Here is a 22486-nt window from a genome sequence, read left to right as displayed (position 1 = left end):
TTTCAGCGGACAGTTTTTCGGAAATTCCGTAAAACCTTGCTCGTCAAACTGTCCGCTGAAACTGTCCGCTGAAAGCCCACACACGAGCGGACTGTCCGCCCAAACACTGTTCAGCGGACAAAGTTGGACGAACAGTCCGCCCGTGTGTACGCGGCCTCACTGACACCGTCCACTGCTCAACTGACTGACACCATCCACTGCTCTACTGACACCGTCCTCTGCTCTACTGACACCGTCCTCTGCTCTACTGACACCTTCCTCTGCTCTACTGACACTATCCACTTCCCTACTGACTGACACCATCCACTGCTCTACTGACTGACATTGTCCACTGCTCTACTGACTGACACCGTCCATTGCTCTACTTAAAGACACCATTCACTGCCCTACTGACACTGTCCACTGCTCTGACTGTCACCACCCACTACTCTAACCGTCCACTGTTCTATTTACTGACACTGTCTACTGCTCTACTGACACCGTCCACTGCTCTACTGACACAATCCACTGCTCTATTAACACCATCCACTGCCCTACTGACTGACACTGTCCACTTTTAAGGTATGCTACGTTTATATTTTTACAAGTTTATTCCTTAATATCTAATTAGGCCTTTAAAAAAAAAATGCACTGAACCCCAGTGATCTTTGATCTCTTTTATGTTGTTCAGGTAGATTTGCACCTCTCAAATGTTGCTTACCCCTGCTCCAGAATATTAAAAAAAAAAAATTTGGAGAAATTGTCCACAATTTGAGATACCTCTCCAATTCTTTTCAATTACCCTCTCAATATCTAAATAAAGATCTGAAATAACTGTTTAGACACTTGGAGTATCTTGGCACGTGGTGGAAGTGGCAGGTGGTAGTGGGGGGCCCTAGGTCAACTTTGCATCAGGGCCCACAAGCTTCAAGCTGAATACAGGTATCCAATCACATTGCACAATGTCATTTGAACACTACAGTTTAATTTCTATAAAACTCAGATGCACAATCAGCCCACCTTGAAACGGGGATCCCCAGTCAGCCAACAGGCACACCTTTTTTACTCCTGTTTAGAAAGACTTGAAAATGGATTCACACCGCATATGAGGTCTCCTTTCTTGCCACTTCCCTTTGCAGCCAACCTTAATAAGCTATATAACACATCAAACTCCCAGCATCATCCAGTAGAGCAGAACCTCTCCTTCGCGTGGGAAACCCTTCCCTCAAAGCTTCACATTATCTGTCATCAGAGGGAATCCCCAGCTAACCCCCTTACCGCTGCACCACCTACTAAAGCATCTAGTATTTAATTAAACCACAACATACAAAGCGGCAAACCTAGGAATAAAATGAAGCACTATTCTGCAAACATTTAAAAAAGCTAAATATACAGTATGTTGTAATTATTGCTAGATATTCTTTCTAAAGCACCAGTGTGAGACTTCAATTTCATTGTAAGAACTGCCAATATGTTCCTGTTCTTTTTGATTTGCGATACGGGGAAAAAGAGAGAAATAAAAATAAAAGTGTCACTGCATACTTCCAAACAAGCTGCTAATCTTAACCAATACACCTTATAGGAACACGCTAGTTTTGCTAAAGAAAAATGTATTATATTTTATATAATTGTTGCACAAACCATTTATTAAGTTAGAAGGCTTTCACACTGCCATGCCCATAGCGTCGGCAGCAAAATGACGCTATTTTTAGCGGTGTTTTACCGTTGGATTTGCAGCGCATTTCGGCCGCTAGCGGGGACGCTTTTATCCCCCCTAGCGGCCCAGAAAGGGTTAAAACCGCCCGCAATATGCCACAATAGCGGCGTTTTGTCGCCGGTATTGCAGCGCTGCCCCATTGATTTCAATGGGGAGCAGTGGTGAAGGAGCGGTAAACACACTGCTCCTTCACCGCTCCAAAGAAGCTGCTGGCAGGACTTTTCCTGCCCTCGGGGCTTTCACACTGGAGACAATGGTGCAGCAGTTTGAGGGCGGATTGCAGGCGCTATTTCTAACGCTATAGCACCTGCAAAACGCCCTCGGTGTGGAAGGGGTCTAAGTGTTATAAAAAATATTTTTCCTATTACAGATATTTCAATTAGCACAAAAATCAAATAAATATCAAATGGTACTTCATTAGGCCGGCAATACATAGACAGAATTTCTGCTGGGTTCAGCACAGACCACCCAAGATTTGATCCAAGAAAGGGCAGGGAGGTTGTACAGATGTTGATCTACTGATCAACTTCTGAACAACTGCCCTGTCGGACTTACTCTGCTCGATCAGTGCTGCAGGCTATAACTGGCCGTGCTGATCAGTATTGTCCGAAGGCAGCAAAGTCTCCCCGCTGTCAGAATAGCTCAGCGGGGAGGATTCCCCCCTCCACATCAAGTGTATAGATTGGGGAATCCAGTCATTTCTTTTTGCTTAACCCGCTGGGCAGCCTTATGCCGCGTGCACACGACCAGCAGAATCATTTAATCGGCTATTCTGATCGTGCGTGGGCTTCATTGGACTTTTTTTTAAAAAAAATTCTGATGGACCTAGAAATAGAAGATGTTTTAAATCTTTCCGACGGAATCAATTCCTATCGAGAAAAAAGTTTGTCTGTATGCTATTCCGATGGACCAAATACGGCGCAAGGGCAGCTATTGGCTACTGACTATTGAACTTCCTTTTCTAGTCCTGTCGTACGTCATCATGTTCTACACGAACAGACTTTGGTGTGATCGTGTGTAGGCAAGTCCATTTGGTTGCAACTCCGTCGGAAAGACAGTCAGAGTTTATTCTGATGGAAAATCCAGTCATGTGTATGCGGAATTAGAATATGCAGGCCTGGAGGTGTTCCACTGTAGGTGATCAGAATGATCCCAGAAATCTTATTCGCTGCTTACTAGATTTACTCAATGCTTTTCTTAGAAGTCCTCCCTGGGACCCCACATGGAAGAGAAATATATTTCCAATATATTAAATACATTTAAGATATATCATTTTTTTTCGAAATATATTTCTCTTCCTTGTGGGAACTTGGAGCACACGCACTGCTGTGTCACACATTTCATAGCGCCTGCTTTTTTAATGACAAAGGTGCTGAGAGCAGGAGTTTCAAGAGGTTGAGTCAGTACAGGAATAACAGCATGAAGGCAGCAAGGTACCATGGGATATGTAGTCCTTACAAAATAAAAATAATCAGCAGAGGAGAAGCTGCAAAGCATGCAAGGAATCTAGAAAGTTGTGGAAAGAGATGATCAGCAGACAGACAACACTCACAACATGAAAGGAGATTTTTTAAGTAAGCTTATATTGGATTGTCAATAATAACTTGCTTGTATTGTTATTACAATGTTAATGTTATAAAATGAAAGTGTATGCTGTGACCATAGAACTGCTTTACGTAACATATACCGTTTTTCAGTACAAGTAAGGCTTTCTTTTGTCAATTTCCAAATTGTCTTGAAAAAAATGTTGATTTTATTTGCAATATATGGAAAAAAAGTTGAACAAAAGTTTTAAAATGTTATTATTTTAAATGAAAAAAAAAGGTAGTGCTACTCTAGGTAAAAAGTATACATTTTATACTGTTTATGAATTCAATTTTGCATGATTTTTTTTTCGTGTGACACAAAGAAAATCTGCAAAATTAGAATTATGCCCTGTACACACGGTCAGAAATTTAGACGGAAAAGGTCTATTTTGTCGGAAAATCCGATCGCGTGTGGGCTCTATCGGACTTTTTCCGTCGAAAATTCAGATGGAAAAAATTTGAGAGCAGGATCTAAAATTTTCCAACAAAAAAATCCAATCAGACTTTTTCCGATCGTTTGTAGAGAATTCCGATGGACAAAGTGCCACACATACTCAGATCAAATTACGAGACCAAAGCTATTGGCTACTAGCCTCCATGTAGTCCCCTCGTACGCAATGAACGTCACCTCGTTCCGAACGATCGGATTTGTCAGACCGTGTGTATGCAGCACCAGTTTCGGACAAAATTTTGTTGTCGGAATGTTCCGACTGTGTGTACAGGGCATAACACTTTACTCTGAACTACGGAAAACTAAAAAGGCAAGGATCATAGCCCTTCACTGGATATGAGGACACCAAGGGAAAGTCTAGTGCTGGGGTTTATGGCTGGCCATACATTATACAATTTTCTTGTACAAAAGAAATTCTGTAGATTTCCAAAACCATGTAATATGAGGTCGAGCCTAAACACTTTCAATTTGTATGCAATCACGCAGGCCCTTCAACTTTATAGTTGAAGGTAAATCTAAAGGAAATTGAATAAGAAAATTGTACAGTATGATGTATGGCTTGTATACGGCTGTATATCCCTGCATACTTTGTGATTTTTACTTACAGGTAAGCCTATATTATATAATCACACACATTGGTTGGACTTGATGGTCTTTTTTCAACCTCACCTACTATGTAACCTACTATAACTTTAATAAGGCTTACCTGTAGGTAAAATGAATATCTCCTAAACGTTCACCATTTAGGACATATTCACCCTGCATGCAGCCTTGATGTTAGCGGCGCATGCGCTCTGAAAGTCCGGCATATCGTGCTGGAACTTTAGAGTTTTTGCTGGAACCGAGGGCTCCCGCACATGCGGTTCCGACCACTCACAGGGCAGGAGCCCGCAAACCTGGAAGTAACGCCGGGGGGAATATGTCAGCCCCCTCAGCGGTGACCGGCGAGCTATGGGGTTTTCGTTCTAAGGTAAGTATTTCATAATGAGCTTGTATGCAGTGCATACTAGCTCTTTATGCCTCTGTTTTACATGTGATTTTTATTTTGTTGTTTTTCACAGGGTTAGCAACTGCTTTAAGGAAGAGCTTGAAGCTAAATTACAGACATCTCTTATGACGGAAACTCATCTGTGGTGAGATACAGTACTTTTAAGTTCTGTGTTGAGATGGGTGTAGTTTTTAAAAACCCAAGACTGATTGAGTAGTGATAATGAAGATAGATATATATCTATAAAGTATATCTACTGAAGATGTCTGTACAGTATGTGCTCTATAAGAAAATTCGTATATATAACAGTAACTTTCTTTTTTGCCCTAGGGTGACATCTAGTGGATATTTGTGATACAATAACGTAACACTAAAGGCAAAACTTTCTTGTTCAATTCGGATAAAGTAAGAGAGGAATAAAATCCCTGGCAGTTTTTATTTTTTATTTTTTTTTGCCATCTGTCTCCCATTGGGCAGATTTCACTTCACTTCCTGCCCCATAGCCAAAACAAGGAGTAAGAGGAAATCCCTCCAAAGTGACTACAACTAGTGTCCCCATTGGAAAATGTCCCCTATGTTACTGTTCTGGTGATAACTCAAAATTTGGTCATTTCTTTTACCCTTGGGGGTAATAGTTAACAGGATAAAATAAATAGAGCGTGTGGATCAGAAATGGAGAAACAGACAGCAATAAAAATTTGAGAAGTGATCTAATCCCTCTCCCTTGCTATCAAAAACTAAAAAAAAGTTTTGCCTTTAACTATACTTTAAACTGCATAATGTTAGGACTGAAAGCTTTGAATTCATTGTGATAACAATGGCATAAACAATGTGTGAGCTATTGAATATGAACAGACATGATTAGATTTTTTTCCTGAAATCACTGGTTGTATACATGATCTAAGCCACTGACACAAAGTACTGTATTCAGAGGATCAGCAATGCCACCAGGCCACCAACATTTGGAAAACAGGTCAGCAATGGCAGCCTACATATTTATCTCATTTTGGCTGATTCAGGTGCATGAAGACCCACAAAGCAACACAGAACTGTGCACATGCATAGCTCCCAACTGTCCCTGATTTCGAGGGACTGTCCCTGATTTGGAGCAATGTCCCTCTGCTCCTCATTCCTTCTCATTTGTCCCTCATTTTGGTCGGATCTATATAGATGTATATAAAATGCACTTTTTATCTATCAAAAAATGTTTTCCAGTGCTAAACCTTTCATCTGATTTCTAAATTGCTGCATTTGTAATTTCCAAAACCCAATATAAAGGGATAGTAGTGGTAAAAAAAATCACTTGTGTGTTTAACCAATCTTGTTTTTTGTACAATTCTCCTTTAAGAGGGCGTGGCAAGGGGAGTGCCTGCATACTTTTGCTGATAGGTGTCCCTCATTCCCATCCAGGGGCGGATCCAGAGTCTAATCTCGGGAGGGGCACTGCTATAAAATATGTTTTTGGGGGGCAATTTATATGGGAAATGGCTGGTATTGGCGCTTCAATCATTACGGCACCATGGTTGTTATGGTGTCAGGATGATTGAAGCGCATTATTTCTATTAATACATTGTAATATAAAATTAAATGGTTCAACTCACCATATTGCAGAATCAGTGGGAGCCCTGAGGATGTCACTTGCCATGTCGCCTGCCACCAAATGTGGATTGTCACTTGTCACCAAATGCGGATTGTTACTTGCCACGTCACCTGCCACACATTGCGGATTGTCACTTGCCACATAGCCTGCCACACATTGCAGATTGCCACTTGCCACGTCACCTGCCACACATTGCGGATTGTCACTTGCCACGTCACCTGCCACACATTGCGGATTGTCACTTGCCACGTCACCTGCCACACATTGTGGATTGCCACTTGCCACGTAGTCTGCCACACATTGTGGATTGCCACTTGCCACGTAGTCTGCCACACATTGCGGATTGTTACTTGCCACGTCACCTGCCACACATTGCGGATTGTCACTTGCCACGTCACCTGCCACACATTGCGGATTGCCACTTGCCACGTAGCCTGCCACACATTGCGGATTGTCACTTGCCACGTCACCTGCCACACATTGCGGATTGTCACTTGCCACGTCACCTGCTACACATTGCGGATTGTCACTTGCCACGTCACCTGTCACACATTGTGGATTGCCACTTGCCACGTAGTCTGCCACACATTGCGGATTGCCACTTGCCACGTAGCCTGCCACACATTGCGGATTGTCACTTGCCACGTCACCTGCCACACATTGCGGATTGTCACTTGCCACGTCACCTGCTACACATTGCGGATTGTCACTTGCCACGTCACCTGCCACACATTGTGGATTGCCACTTGCCATGTAGTCTGCCACACATTGCGGATTGCCACTTGCCACGTAGCCTGCCACACATTGCGGATTGTCACCTACTGGTGGTCTTTTGTTGGGTCCCAGAGTGAAGATAGGCAGCAGAGAGATGATGCAATCTCTCTGCTGCACACAGCTTCCTACACAGTGAAGGCGGAACTGGAGGGATGCAGGGCAGTGAGAGATGATGTCATCTCCCTGCTCCCCTGCCTGCTGGCTTCCTGATTGGCCAGCAGCCCTCCTAAGCCGACCAGCTGCCCCCCCCCCCCCTCACCCGTCCACTCAGCGCGGGTACCCGCGGAACCGACCGCGATTGGACCCGCGGAACCGGCCGCGGGTACCCGCGGAACCGGCCGCGATTGGACCCGCGGAACCGGCCCGCGGGTACCCGCGGAACCGGCCGCGATTGGACCCGCGGAACCGGCCGCGATTGGACCCGCGGAACCGGCCGCGGGTACCCGCGGAACCAGCCGCGATTGGACTCACGGAACCGGCCCGCGGGTACCTGCGGAACCGGCCGCGATTGGACCCGCGGAACCGGCCGTGCTGTCATCAGCTGGCGGTATTCTCGGAGGGGGCAATTGACCCGTTGCCCCCCCCCCTGGATCCGCCCCTGTTCCCATCCTGCTGCATTTTTTGCACTGCCGTAAACTGGAGGAAAAAAAACTCCCTAATAAATAATTTGAATGCTTTCTCATACAGAACAGTGGAACGAACCCCAACAAACATGTAGATACAGTGCCTTGAAAAAGTATTCATACCCCTTGAAATTTTCCACATTTTGTCACGTTACAACCAGAAATGTAAATGTATTTTATTGGAATTTTATGTGATCGACCAAAACAAAGTGGCACATAATTGTGAAGTGGAGGGAAAATTATAAATATGTTAAAAGTGTGGCATGTATTTGTATTCAGCCCCCCGGGTCAAAGCTTTGTAGAACCACCTTTCGCTGCAATTACAGCTGCAAGTCTTTTTGGAGATGTCTCTACAATCTTTGCACATCTAGAAAGTGACATTTTTGCCCATTCTTCTTTGCAAAATAGTTCAAGCTCTATCAGATTGGATGGAGAGTGTCTATGAACAGCAATTTTTAAGTCTTGCCACAGATTCTCAATTGGATTTAGGTCTGGACTTAGACTGGGCCATTCTAACACATGAATATGCTTTGATCTAAATCATCCCATTGTAGCTCTGGCTGTATGTTGTCAGTAAGGTTATAGGGTCATTGTCCTGCTGGAAGGTGAACCTCCACCCCAGTCTCAAGTATTTTGCACACTCTAACAGGTTTTCTTCTAAGCCCTTGTACACACGTACATTCCGACAACCAAATCCATCGGATTTTGTCCGAAACTGTTGCATACACACGGTCGGACAAAGTTGTCGGAAAATCGGACGTGATGACGTTACTTCGTTACGACGGGACTACGTTCACGCTAGTAGCCAATAGCTTTGGTGTAGGAATTTGATCTGAGCATGCGTGGCACTTTGTCCGATCGGAATTCTCTACACATGATCGGAGTATGTCCAATTGGAGCATTTTGTCAGAAAATGTTACCAACAAGTTGGAAAACTTGGTCCGTCGGATACTCTGACGGAAACAGTCCGATGGAGACCACACACAGTCGGAATATCCGACAAAATGGTCCGATCGGACACATTCCATCGGAATCTCCGACCGTGTGTACAAGGGCTAAGATTGCCCTGTATTTGGCTCCATCCATCTTCCTATCAACTCTGATCAGCTTCCCTGTCCCTGCTAAAAAAAGCATCCCCACAACATGCTGCCACCACCCTGTTTTACAGTGGAGATGGTGTGTTCAGGGTGATGTGCAGTGTTAGTTTTCCACCACACATAGCGTTTTGCTTTTAGGCCAAAAAGTTCAATTTTGGTCTCATCTGACAAGAGCACCTTCTTCGACATGTTTTCTGTGTCCCCCACATGGCTTCTCATAAACTGCAAACTAAAAGACTTCTTATGGCTTTATTTAAACAATGGCTTTTGTCTTGCAACTCTTCTATAAAATGCCAGATTTGTGGAGTGCAGGACTAATAGTTGTCCTGTGGACAGATTCTCCAACCTGAGCTGTGGATCTCTGCAGCTCCCCCAGAGTTACCATGGGCCTCTTGGCTGCTTCTGATTAATGGTCTCCTTTCCCGGCCTGTCAGTTTAGGTGGACGGGCATGTCTTAGTAGGTTTGCAGTTGTGCCATACTCTTTCCATTTTCAGATGATGGATTGAACAGTGCTCTGTGAGAGGTTCAAAGCTTGGGATATTTTTTCATAACCTAACTCCGCTTTAAATGTCTCCACAACGTTATCCCTGACCTGTCTGGTGTGTTCCTTGGCCTTTACGATGCAGTGTGTTCATTAAGGTTCTCTAACAAACCTCTGAGGGCTTCCCAGAACAATTGTATTTTTACTGAGAATAAATTACACACAGGTGGACTCAATTTACTATTTAGGTAACTTCTGAAGGCAATTGGTTCCACTGGATTTTAGTTAGGGGTATAGGAGTAAAGGGGGCTGAATACAAATGTCCGCCACAATTTTCAGACATTTATTTGTAAAAAAAAAATTAAAACCATTTATACATTTTCCATCTACTTTACAATTATGTGCTACTTTGTGTTGGTCTATCACATAACATCCCAATAAAAAAACATTTATGTTTTGGTTGTAACATGACAAAATGTGGAAAATTTTAAAGGGGTAAGAATGCTTCAAAGTCAGGTTGGAGGTGTACATATTCTCTTAGGCCGCGTACACACGCGCGGACTGTTTGCCCAACCTTGTTCGTCAAACAGTTTGGGCAAACAGTACGCTCAAAATTTGCATGAGCGGACTTGCCCACACACGAGCGGACTGTTTGACGAACAAGGTTGGGCAAACAGTTCGCTCAACTTTTGAAATGAACGGACTCGCCCACGTAAGGAGGAGGCAAATCCGCCCATTTCGAGCGCGTGTACAGGTAGGCGGGGCCTGCGAAGGAGACGTCGCGGGCTCCGCCGCCTGGAATGGGCTTAAAGGGGAACCCCAACGCCGAAAAAAATCGGCGTGGGGGTTCCCCCCAAGTCCACACCAGACCCTTGTCCGAGCACGCTACCCGGCCGGCCAGGAAAGGGGGGCGAGCGAGCGCGCCCCCCCTCCTGAGCCGTACCAGGCCGCGTGCCCTCAACATGGGGGGGTGCCTTGGGGAAGGGGGGGCCGCGCGGCCCCCCCACCCCAAAGCACCTTGTCCCCATGTTGATGAGGACAAGGGCCTCTTCCCGACAACCCTGGCCGTTGGTTGTCGGGGTCTGCGGGCGGGGGGCTTATCGGAATCCGGGAGCCCCCTTTAAGAAGGGGGCCCCCGGATACCGGCCCCCCACCCTATGTGAATGAGTATGGGGTACAATGTACCCCTACCCATTCACCTGTGGAATAAAGTACAAAAAAAAACACAACACATGGAAAAAGTATTTTATTGCACAGCTCCGGGGGTCTTCCGTCTTCGGGGGTCTTCTCGCCGGACTCCTCCGCTATGTGTGTGTAGCTCTTTTACTAGCGGAGGAGTCCGGCTTTCTTCCTCCCCGCCGCCGGCCTCTTCTCCCGACTTCGGGGGTCTTGTCCCCCTCTTCGGTTCTTCTGCCGGGCCACCGCGCCTGGTCCGGTGGCCCGGTCTTCTGTCGCCGTCTTCCGTTCTTCTGTCGCCGCCTTCGGTTCTTCTGCCGGGCCACCGCGCCTTCTTGTAGCTCTTTTACAGGCGGTGGCCCGGTCTTCTGTCGCCGTCGCCGCCGCCGCCTTCCGTTCTTGTTCTTCTTCTTGTTCTTCTTCTTGTTCTTCTCCTGGAGATGTTGACTCGACGAGCTCTCCGGCCGGAATGCCAGAGCCGCGCTGTGCGGTCACTTATATAGTGACAATGGGGCGGTGTCACATGGTATATGTCACATGGGTTGGTCACATGGTGACCCCGCCCCCTTACGATGTCATAGTCCCCATGTGACATCAACCCATGTGACCAACCCATGTGACATATACCATGTGACACCGCCCCATTGTCACTATATAAGTGGCAGCAGAGCGCGTCCCTGGCATTCCGGCCGGAGAGCTCGTCGAGTCAACATCTCCAGGAGAAGAACAAGAAGAAGAACAAGAAGAACAAGAACGGAAGGCGGCGGCGGCGACGGCGACGGCGACAGAAGACCGGGCCACCGCCTGTAAAAGAGCTACAAGAAGGCGCGGTGGCCCGGCAGAAGAACCGAAGGCGGCGACAGAAGAACGGAAGACGGCGACAGAAGACCGGGCCACCGGACCAGGCGCGGTGGCCCGGCAGAAGAACCGAAGAGGGGGACAAGACCCCCGAAGTCGGGAGAAGAGGCCGGCGGCGGGGAGGAAGAAAGCCGGACTCCTCCGCTAGTAAAAGAGCTACACACACATAGCGGAGGAGTCCGGCGAGAAGACCCCCGAAGACGGAAGACCCCCGGAGCTGTGCAATAAAATACTTTTTCCATGTGTTGTGTTTTTTTTTGTACTTTATTCCACAGGTGAATGGGTAGGGGTACATTGTACCCCATACTCATTCACATAGGGTGGGGGGCCGGTATCCGGGGGCCCCCTTCTTAAAGGGGGCTCCCGGATTCCGATAAGCCCCCCGCCCGCAGACCCCGACAACCAACGGCCAGGGTTGTCGGGAAGAGGCCCTTGTCCTCATCAACATGGGGACAAGGTGCTTTGGGGTGGGGGGGCCGCGCGGCCCCCCCTTCCCCAAGGCACCCCCCATGTTGAGGGCACGCGGCCTGGTACGGCTCAGGAGGGGGGGCGCGCTCGCTCGCCCCCCTTTCCTGGCCGGCCGGGTAGCGTGCTCGGACAAGGGTCTGGTGTGGACTTGGGGGGAACCCCCACGCCGTTTTTTTTCGGCGTTGGGGTTCCCCTTTAAGCCCATTCCAGGCGGCGGAGCCCGCGACGTCTCCTTCGCGGGTCCCGCCTACCTGTACACGCGCTCGAAATGGGCGGACTTTCCGAGCGGGAACAGTCCGCTCATTTCGAAAGTACAGCGGACAGGCCCACACACGGGCGGACTGTTCGCTCAAACACAGTTTCAGCGGACAGTTTTTCGGAATTTCCGAAAGACTTTGTCCGTCCAACTGTCCGCTGAAACTGTCCGCTGAAAGCCCACACACGAGCGGACTGTCCGCCCAAACACTGTTCAGCGGACAAGGTTGGGCGAACAGTCCGCCCGTGTGTACGCGGCCTTACTCAATCTCCATGTTCCTGAGTGAATCTTCTGGTTTATTTTCTATCCATTGTGGCAACCTTGTCGCTGACTCCAAGACTATTGTTTTGCAAAGATAGGAGGAAAATGTTTCCAGACATATGTTGTAGCTCCGTTATGTGACTTGCAACATCATTTCCATGACCACAGAGAATCCATGGGGTGCTGAACCAGAGTAAAATTGGCAAAACAAACAGAATAAACAACAGGCTTGTCTATACAGCAGGGTCCCCTGAGATCCTACTTACATTATGGTCTGATTCTTCTTAGTGCATACCTCCCAACTTTCTGAAATGGGAATGAGAGACATTACACATGCATCAATTTAGAAAAAGGATGGAAGGTTTAGAAATGTGAAGCACTTATTGATAGATAAGTAATGCATTTTATATAAATCAGACCAAAATGAAAAACAAATGAGAAGGAATGAAGGACAGAGGGACTTTGTTCCAAATGAGGGACAGTCCCTCGAAATCAGGGACAGTTGGGAAATGTGTTAGTGGAGCTACAGGACATACACAAGGAGGCTCTGAGACCTGGCACTGAGCCAGGCAGAAAGTTCCGTACTTCTCCTGCTCTGAAAGCCAGGGCTTAGGGGCGGGTCAAGCACCTGATTGGTTGCCGGGACGCCGGAGGTCCTACCAACCAGCCATAAACACTGACAGGGTGGGCAGCGGTGGGGGAGGTGGATGCTGACAGACAGCAAAATTTCACAGACATGGGCACTTTTGCTGAGGAACACGGCCGTAGTAGAGACACTGAACAGGCATTTGTAAATGGAATCCTTAAATCTATGCTGTTGGTAGCAGAGGCGGAGTCTGGGAACTGGGACAGCGGGGATTTGGTGAAGCTTACAGTCTGGTGCCCAACCTCCAGTCTAAAAACACTCTGCCCGGGGCAAGTGACCCTTGCGCCCCTGCTCTGTACTGGCTCTGCAGTCATGCCAGAAAGCAGGACATGATAAAAAAAACATGTCTAGGACAGAAACAAAAAGGTAGGATCACAATAATATACTGCAATATACATGAATCACGGCAATCAAAGAAATATATATATATATATATATATATATATATTTTTTTTTTTTTTTACAAAAGTAGAGTCACACTTCAAATAGCCAACATGCATACAGGCAGGTGCCTTCATTCCACCCCAAGATGCTGTAAAACTCAAAAGAATCCCAGCTGCCATATGGCGACCTTTTCAGTCTAGAGAAACATCACTGAATGAAGTAAGATGCAGCACAGATAATAAAAAGGTAATACAATCAGGAAGAATGACCTACACCCCCCGGGTTAAGCAGGGGGGCGAACAATGCTGCCCCTTACCATGGACCGCCAATTGCACCATTTAGACTGCATACATCTGCCCAGGCATCATGGATCAGCAGAGGATTTACCATGAAACAGGAGCCCTCCACCTGGAGCAGGCTGGAGCAGGCAGGAGACGTAGGGATCGTCATTATTCTTCTTTCACTCATTCTTTCAGTAACACTGGGAATACTGGGGTATGGGGGAATCCCTCCTTTTATTTCAACATGGGGTTGTCTTGTAGGGTCAGAGGGGTGGATCTGACCCATTCGTAGGCTGACATGATTACCCCCAGGAATAAAATGTGATCCCTTTCAAAAAACAGATGTTGACGGATCTGAATGTAAATGTATTATCATCTGTTTACATCCATTTTTCCATAGAGATGCATTGATATCCGTTTTTCATCTGTGATCGGATGGATGATGGATGGATGGACAAATGGTCCATATGTGTGTGAGGGGCCTTAAAATTTTCTAATATAAAATCATAAGTAAACTGGCAATCATATAAATGACCACTGCATGAGCTTGAAGCGGCAGTGTGACATCAGCACGTAAGCTCCGTCAATGCGTTTCCTGCAATAGCAGTTAGCTGGACTGATTTTACGTGTGTTACTTTGGGCAACCGGATCGCAGATTATATCCACTCTTCTCATTTTTTCCTGGCACTCAGAGCAGGCTTCCCAACTGTGATAGCTCACATCAACACTGACAGTTTTGGCAAAATTGAAGCACTTTTCACTCTTTTTTTGCAGGTTCGCTCCAACTGCCATTCACAACATGTGTGTCTCATGCACAGAATATACAGTTCATAGTAACATCCCTTACTTCACCAGCTGGGAGACTCTAGTTGTGCCCAATGTGTACCTCCACCATGTGTGGGAACCAATGATGGTTATAACCCAACATCTTTTTTTATTTTTTTTATGTATGTCCTATTAGGGCAATTCCACTTCCTGTCTAATAGCTAAAACAGGAAGTGGGAGGAAATCACCAGAACAAGTGTCCCCAATGGCAAATTTGCCCTCTATCCCTACTCTGATAAAAAAAAAAAAAAAATTTTGAATTTCTTTCACTTTTGGTGATAACAGTAAACAGGATCCTGGGTATATGGTCGCAAACTTGCCATAGCCAGGACCAGCTCTGTGACGTCAGCCAACAGCTGGCTGCAGCCGACTGTCTACTGAAAACAGGTGACAGAAATCCACTCCTATAATCCACAGAAAAAGTACAGCCAAACGAGCTTTAGCTGTACTTCTCCTGGATCTAAATGCAATTCAAGTTCAATGAGCTTTACACAGTAGTTCCCCATAGTCATAGCCAAAGGTCCAGTTCATACATTTCAAGAACTTTTGTATTGCTTCAGGTTTTTTGTTATTTTTTTGCAGCTTTTGTCAGCTAGTAAAACTTTCAAAGTTTGCTAAGTGGAAGCCTGCCACAAATGTGGCTTTTTCTGTACTTGCTCTCTCAAGTGATAAAACATGGCAAATGTGCATGCACTACAGAAATGTGCTGCATATGTTTTTTTGTTCATTTTAAATGTTAGCAATTACACAGCCTGAAGAGCTGTGAGCAGACTCAGACTACAAGAAAATGGCCGACGATGTCACATGACTATACCGAGCATGCTCATCATTTAGCTAGTCGTCTGGTGGCCATGTTAGGGTTTGGCAGTGCTAGCACTCGAGGATTTTGCAGAGATGTCTATGCGGGAAGTATACGAGCTACATAATAAGCTCTATTATAGGTCACCATCTTCTGAGTGGACTAACGTAATTATGGCTTTGATATATATCTTGGAAAGGATTGGAGGCTCAATCTGCTATCGTCAGCTGCTCTCAGCCAATCAGAGAACAGGGGTCTGCCTTGGTTATGTCACATGTCATTTAGCTGCTGCTTTCCTGTCCAGGTGTATGAAGAGCTGGAGAGTCAGTAAGTGCTGCATGGAATGTATTCCTATGTAAATAAAGGTGAGGATTTACTAAAACTGGAGCACGCAGAGCCTGGTGCAGCTATGCATGGTAGCCAATCAGCTTCTAACTTCAGCTTGTTCAATTAAGCTTTTACAATAAAACCTGGAAGCTGATTGGTTTCTGTGGAGAATTGCACCAGATTTTGCACTCTCCAATCTTAGTAAATCTCCCTCAATGTGGTTTATTGGTGATACAGTTATGTAATGGATGGCATAACCTCAGAAGTACTAGATAGGTATGTGAGAGGAGTTTATATGACTTTCAGGGATGAGAGATAGGGAAATGTAAAGTTCAGCTCTGTAAGGAGGAGGTTGTTTTAAAGGATTTGTTTACATTTATAATTGATTTTCAGAGCATTCAAGGGTCCCCGGTAGTTTACATAACCTAGTGCTTCCACAAAGCCTGCCAAAAAAAAAGTGGCATTTCAGGTGATCGGCGCTGTCCTGAGTAAAAGATAGAATAGATGGTGTGTGAGGAAGAGAGTGGGCCTGCAGTACTGATTATCCACAAATCCGCTCCGCACATAAACATTATGCACAATCTCTTTTTTTGAAGGAGAGCGCACTGCGTGCATGTGGATTGGTGGACCAGGGAGAGTGCACTACATGTATGTGGATTGGTGGGACGAGAGAGAGCGCACCGCGTGCATGTGGATTGGTGGACGAGAGAGAGCGCACCGCGTGCATGTGGATTGGTGGGCGAAGGAGAGCGCACTGCGTGCATGTGGATTGTGGGCGAGTGTACCGCGTGCATGTGGATTGGTGGGACGAGGGAGTGAAATCTATTCACTGCTTCATTCTCCGGCATTCACATAGGAGATCTTTCTCCTCTGTGTGCCACTTTATGAAGCGGAGTAGATCGCTTCACCCTTGGAGGAGTGAAGCGATCTACAAACGCTTCTAACACTGGAGAACGGCCCCTAATACTGGAATCTCATGAGACTTTACGAGATTACAGTACCAGAAATTCACCGATACACAGAGATGTCAATTTATTAAGCAGTGATAAATTATCACAGCTCAATACACTGACACACGGTGTGATTAATGTTAGTGAAATAAAGCATCCCCCTACATAATATATACATGTATACACACACAGACATTATATATACATGTATATACATACACATTATATATATATATATATATATATATATATATATATACACACACACATACATATGACAGGGGGACATGGTTAATGTCTTGGGGGGTCTGAACGAGGCATAAGGAAGTTAATTATCTTCCTCTTTCCTCCTCAGATCCCCCCACATTCTCTCTTCACTCCCCGGTTCTCCACCTCTGAGTTGGTGAATCGGGGAGTGTGAATTCTGACACAGATCACAAGTGAAGCGCTGAGATCACAGCTTCATAAAGTGGCCGTTACTGTGTCAGTCTATGAGGATTCTCCATGTGTGGAGATAATCGGCGGGAGAACAAGTTCAAACACTTCTCCCCCGATTATCTCTGGTTTATAAACTGTTTATGGGCTGTGATCAGCGGCGATCCTCTGGATCTCCACTGATCACTGCTTCATAAACGGACACCAAAGTCCAAAACATGGAATAGAGCAGAGAAGGGTTAGACCCTCCGTCAAGTTTGTATTGCTGTTTGTGTCTCCATTGGGGGAAATTATTTGTACTAGTGACTTTTGTAACTAAGAATATATAGACTGCTCCTAAAGCATCCATGCCCATTGAAATCAATAGGCAGCAGTGCTTTGCGGGTGCTTTTAACCCTTTTTCAGCCAGTAGCCAGACGTCACTGGACAGTGATGGTAAATATGGATGTGGTTAACTGGGATCATTCAGTGAGCTAAGTGTAGGCAAATTTGATAACCTCCGTTTTTAACATTGTAAAAAAACAAAAACAAAATGTAAACACTCTGGTATGCCTATGTGACTGGCTAAAGTGATGCCTACTATAATGTGACTGACAGTCAATATACTAAATAAGTTTTATAATGAAAGTTAAAGCGGGATTCCACCCTAAAGTGGAACCTCCGCTGATCGGATCCCTCCCCCCCCTCCGGTGCCACAATTGACACCTTTCAGGGGGGAGGGGGGTGGAGATACCTGTCAAAGACAGGTATTTACACCCACTTCCGGGCATAGACTCCCGTGGGAGTCTACGGCATTTCCTGCCCTGCCGCGCTGTCTACTGGGACACACACGGGTCCCAGTGACAGCGCGGAGATTTCCTATTGCGCTGCGCAGTAGGGAACAGGGAAGTGAAGCCGATTCGCTTCACTTCCTGATTCCCTCACCTAGAATGGTGGCGGCAGCAGCCGAGAGCCGAGCGATCGATCGGCCTCGGCTGCCGGCATCGCTGGAACCCGGGACAGGTGAGTGTCCATTTATTAAAAGTCAGCAGCTGTAGTATTTATAGCTGCTGGCTTTTAATATATTTTTTTTGGTGGAATCCCTCTTTAAACTAACTTTCTTAAAGTTTAATAAAAAAAAAAAAAGACTTACGTCAGTGCTACAGTTTGCATTTAAAGTGTATTTGTGTGAACTGTGAAGTTAAGTCATGGATTGTGGAAACTAATGAGTGTCGGGAGAGTGTATATAGTGTGTATACCACATTTACCACTGACTAATGCAGAGTTGCAATGCAAGGAGATCAGCTAAAAGTAGTTGGATCTGTATGTGTGTTATAATTAATCAAAATTAGTCGATTAATCGATTAATCAAACACGAAAATTTTAATCAGTAACAGCCTTAATATATGTATATAAATCAATCTGTGTAAGCACTTCAGCCCTGGAAGATTTTACCCCCTTCATAACCAGCCCATTTTTTGCTATACGGCACTGCACTATTTTAACGGTCATGCAGAGCTTGTACGCAAACATCATTTATATTGTTTTTTTTTTGTTTTGTTTTTTCACACAAATAGAGCTTTTTTTGGGGGGGGTATTTAACCACTTGACCACTGGGCACTTAAACACCCTTAATAACCAGACCAATTTTCAGCTTTCGGTGCTCTCGCATTTTGAATGACAATTACTCAGTCATGCAACACTGGACCTATAGGAAATGTTTGTCCTTTTTTTCACACAAATAGAGCTTTCTTTTGGTGGTATTTAATCACCGCTGGGTTTTTTTTTTTTTTGTGCTATAAAAGAAAAAATACTGAAAATTCTGTAAAAAAACGAATTTTTCTTTGTTTCTGTTAGAAAATTTAGCAGATTAGTAATTTTTTCTTCATAAATTTTGGCCAAAATTTATACTACTACATATCTTTGGTAAAAATAAGTACAAATTGGTGGATATTATTTGGTCTTTGTGAAAGTTATAGAGTCCACAAGCTATGGTGCCAATATCTGAAAATTGATCACACCTGAAGGACTGACGGCCTATTTCAATTCTTGAGATCCTAACATGCCAGAAAAGTACAAATACCCCCCAAATGACCCCTTTTTGGAAAGAAGACATTCCAAGGTATTTAGTAAGAGGCATGATGAGTTTTTTGAAGTTGTCATTTTTTCCCACAATTCTTTGCAAAATCAAGATTCTTTTTACTTTTTTTTTTTTTTCCACAAAATTGTCATATTATCAGGTTATTTCTCACACACAGCATATGCATACCACAAATTACACCCCAAAACACATTCTGCTATTACTCCCGAGTATGGTGATACCACATGTGTGAGACTTTTACACAGCGTGGCCACATACAGAGGCCCAACATGCATGGAGCGCCATCAGGTGTTCTGGAGCACCCAGGACAATTCTGACATTTCTCTCCTACATGTAAAAATCATCATTTATTTGCTAGAAAATTACATAGAACTCCAAAACATTATATATGTTTTTTTAGCAAACACCCTGGAGAATACAATGGTGGTCTTTGCAACTTTTTATCTCGCACGGTATTTGCGCAGTAATTTTTCGAATGCTTTTTTTTGGAAAAAAAACTGTTTTGTGCTTAAAAAAAAAAAAACACAGTAAAGTTAGCCCAATTTTTGCATAATGTGAAAGATGAAGTTACGCTGAGTAAATAGATACCTAATATGTCACTCTTCAAAATTGCACACGCTCGTGGAATGGCGGCAAACGTCGCTACTTAAAAATCCCCATAGGCGACGATTTAAATTTTTTTTACTGGTTATATGTTTTGAGTTACAGAGGAGGTCTAGGGCTAGAATTATTTCTCTCGCTCTAACGTTCGCAGCGATACCTCACATGTGTGGTTTGAACACCGTTTTCATATGTGGGCGGGACTTACGCATGCGTTCGCTTCTGCATGCGAGCACATGGGGACAGGGGCGCTTTAAAAAAAACATTTTTTTTTATTGTTCATTTTACTTTATTTATTTTAGTTTGACATTTTTTTTTCCCCAAAAATAATTTTTTTGATCACTTTTATTCCTATTACAAGGAATGTAAACATGCCTTGTAATAGGAATATGGCATGACAGGTCCTCTTTACAGTGAGATGTGGGGTCAATAAGACCCCACATCTCACCTCTAAGCTGGGAAGCCTGAAAAAAAAAAAGATTCTGGCTTTGATCGTATTAGCGATTCGGTAGAAGCACCGGAGGGCGGAGGGCGGCGGGAGATGTCTATGGCTGGGTATTGCAGGGTATCACCGACTATGGCTGGGTATCTCAGAGCATGGTGTTGCAGAGTACTGCGTTGCAGAGCATTGCAGGGTATTGGCGGGTGTTGCAGAGCATTGCAGAGTGTTGCAGGGTATTGGCGGGTGTTGCAGAGCATTGCAGAGTGTTGCAGGGTATCGGCGGGGGTTGCAGAGCATTGCAGAGTGTTGCAGGGTATCGGCGGGGGTTGCAGAGCATTGCAGAGTGTTGCAGGGTATCGGCGGGGGTTGCAGAGCATTGCAGAGTGTTGCAGGGTATTGGCAGGTGTTGCAGAGTGTTGCAGAGTGTTGCAGGGTATTGCAGAGCGTTGCGGAGTGTTGCAGGGCATTGCGGAGTGTTGCAGGGCATTGCGGAGTGTTGCAGGGCATTGCGGAGTGTTGCAGGGCATTGCGGAGTGTTGCAGGGCATTGCGGAGTGTTGCAGGGCATTGCAGAGTATTTGCAGGGCATTGCAGAGTATTTGCAGGGCATTGCAGAGTATTTGCAGGGCATTGCAGAGTATTTGCAGGGCATTGCAGAGTATTTGCAGGGATTTGCAGAGTATTTGCAGGGATTTGCAGAGTATTTGCAGGGATTTGCAGAGTATTTGCAGGGATTTGCAGAGTATTTGCAGGGATTTGCAGAGTATTTGCAGGGAATTGCAGAGTATTTGCAGGGAATTGCAGAGTATTTGCAGGGAATTGCAGAGTATTTGCAGGGAATTGCAGGGAATTGCAGGGAATTGCAGAGTATTGCAGAGTATTTGCAGGGAATTGCAGAGTATTTGCAGGGAATTGCAGAGTATTTGCAGGGAATTGCAGAGTATTTGCAGGGAATTGCAGAGTATTTGCAGGGAATTGCAGAGTATTTGCAGGGAATTGCAGAGTATTTGCAGGGAATTGCAGAGTATTTGCAGGGAATTGCAGAGTATTTGCAGGGAATTGCAGAGTATTTGCAGGGAATTGCAGAGTATTTGCAGGGAATTGCAGAGTATTTGCAGGGAATTGCAGAGTATTTGCAGGGAATTGCAGAGTAATGCAGAGTATTTGCAGGGAATTGCAGAGTATTTGCAGGGAATTGCAGAGTAATGCAGAGTAATGCAGAGTATTTGCAGAGTAATGCAGGGAATTGCAGAGTATTTGCAGGGAATTGCAGAGTATTTGCAGGGAATTGCAGAGTATTTGCAGGGAATTGCAGAGTATTTGCAGGGAATTGCAGAGTATTTGCAGGGAATTGCAGAGTATTTGCAGGGAATTGCAGAGTATTTGCAGGGAATTGCAGAGTATTTGCAGGGAATTGCAGAGTATATGCAGGGAATTGCAGAGTATTTGCAGGGAATTGCAGAGTAATGCAGAGTATTTGCAGGGATTTGAGGGGTTAATTTTCGGTGAGCAGCGATGTGGGCACTGCAGATGCAGCCCACATCGCTGCTGACACCGATCTCTTCCCCCTCCGCTGTACCGATCGGTACAGAGAGGGGAGGGAGGAACCGGCGTCATAACATGACGCCGGCTTGTTTACAAGTGATCACTCCGTCATTTGACGGAGCGATCACGTGGTAAACGGCCGCGATGAGCGGCCGCTTACCGTGATTCGTGATGCGCCGGGTCCACTGGACCCAGCAGTCACGGATGCTCTCGTGTGCGCGCCCCAGGGGGCGCGCGAGAGCAGAATTCTGGGAGGCCGTTAATTAACGGCCTCTCAGAGTTAAACAACCGCCCTGAAGCCGTTAATCGGCAATGGGCGGTTGTTAAGTGGTTAATCACCTCTGGGTTTTTTATTTATCATATAAAGGAAAAAAGACATACAATTTTGAAAAAACAAACAATATTTTTTACTTTCTGCTATAAAACATCCTATAAAAATTCAAATCTCTTCACTCTATTGGCCAAAATCCCAATAGGTGTATATTGTTTGGGTTGTGCGAAAGTTATACTGGAAGTTGTATTTATTTATACTAGTAATGGCAGTGATCAGCAACCTATCATGGGACGGTGGTCAATCTGACACTAACTGCCACTGACATCACCAGTGACATTATTACAGTGCCTTGAAAAAGTATTCACACCCCTTGACATTTTCCATATTTTGTCATGTTACAACCAAAAACATAAATGTTTTTTATTGGGGTTTTTTGTGATAGACCAACACAAAGTGGCACAGAATTGTGAAATGGAAAGAAAATGATAAATGGTTTTCTATTTGTTTTTTGTTTTTTTACAAATAAATATGTGAAAAGCGTGACGTGCATTTGTATTCTGCCCCTTTACTTTAATTGCTCCCA

At 45.1% G+C, this 22486-nt stretch overlaps 1 protein-coding gene across 3 annotated transcripts in view; it reads left to right on the top strand.

The window, feature by feature from the left end:
* Positions 1 to 15432: 15432 nt before the first annotated feature.
* ASMTL (acetylserotonin O-methyltransferase like) overlaps positions 15433 to 22486 on the top strand; it is a 104364-nt gene continuing 97310 nt past the window's right edge. Inside the window, exon 1 of one of the 3 annotated variants that reach the window (XM_077480783.1) lies at positions 15433 to 15578. The gene's annotated coding sequence lies outside the window, so the exon portion shown is untranslated. The remainder of the gene's footprint in view (positions 15579 to 22486) is intronic. The other 2 variants (XM_077480785.1, XM_077480782.1) reach the window with 2 other exon arrangements.

The sequence above is a fragment of the Lithobates pipiens genome, unplaced genomic scaffold (genome assembly GCF_037356315.1).
Source record: "Lithobates pipiens isolate NorthernLeopardFrog02 unplaced genomic scaffold, aLitPip1_a1.2 Scaffold_16, whole genome shotgun sequence".
Lineage (NCBI taxonomy): Eukaryota > Metazoa > Chordata > Amphibia > Anura > Ranidae > Lithobates > Lithobates pipiens.
Note: the sequence above shows the minus strand (reverse complement) of the source record. Positions and strands in the feature narration are given on the sequence as shown.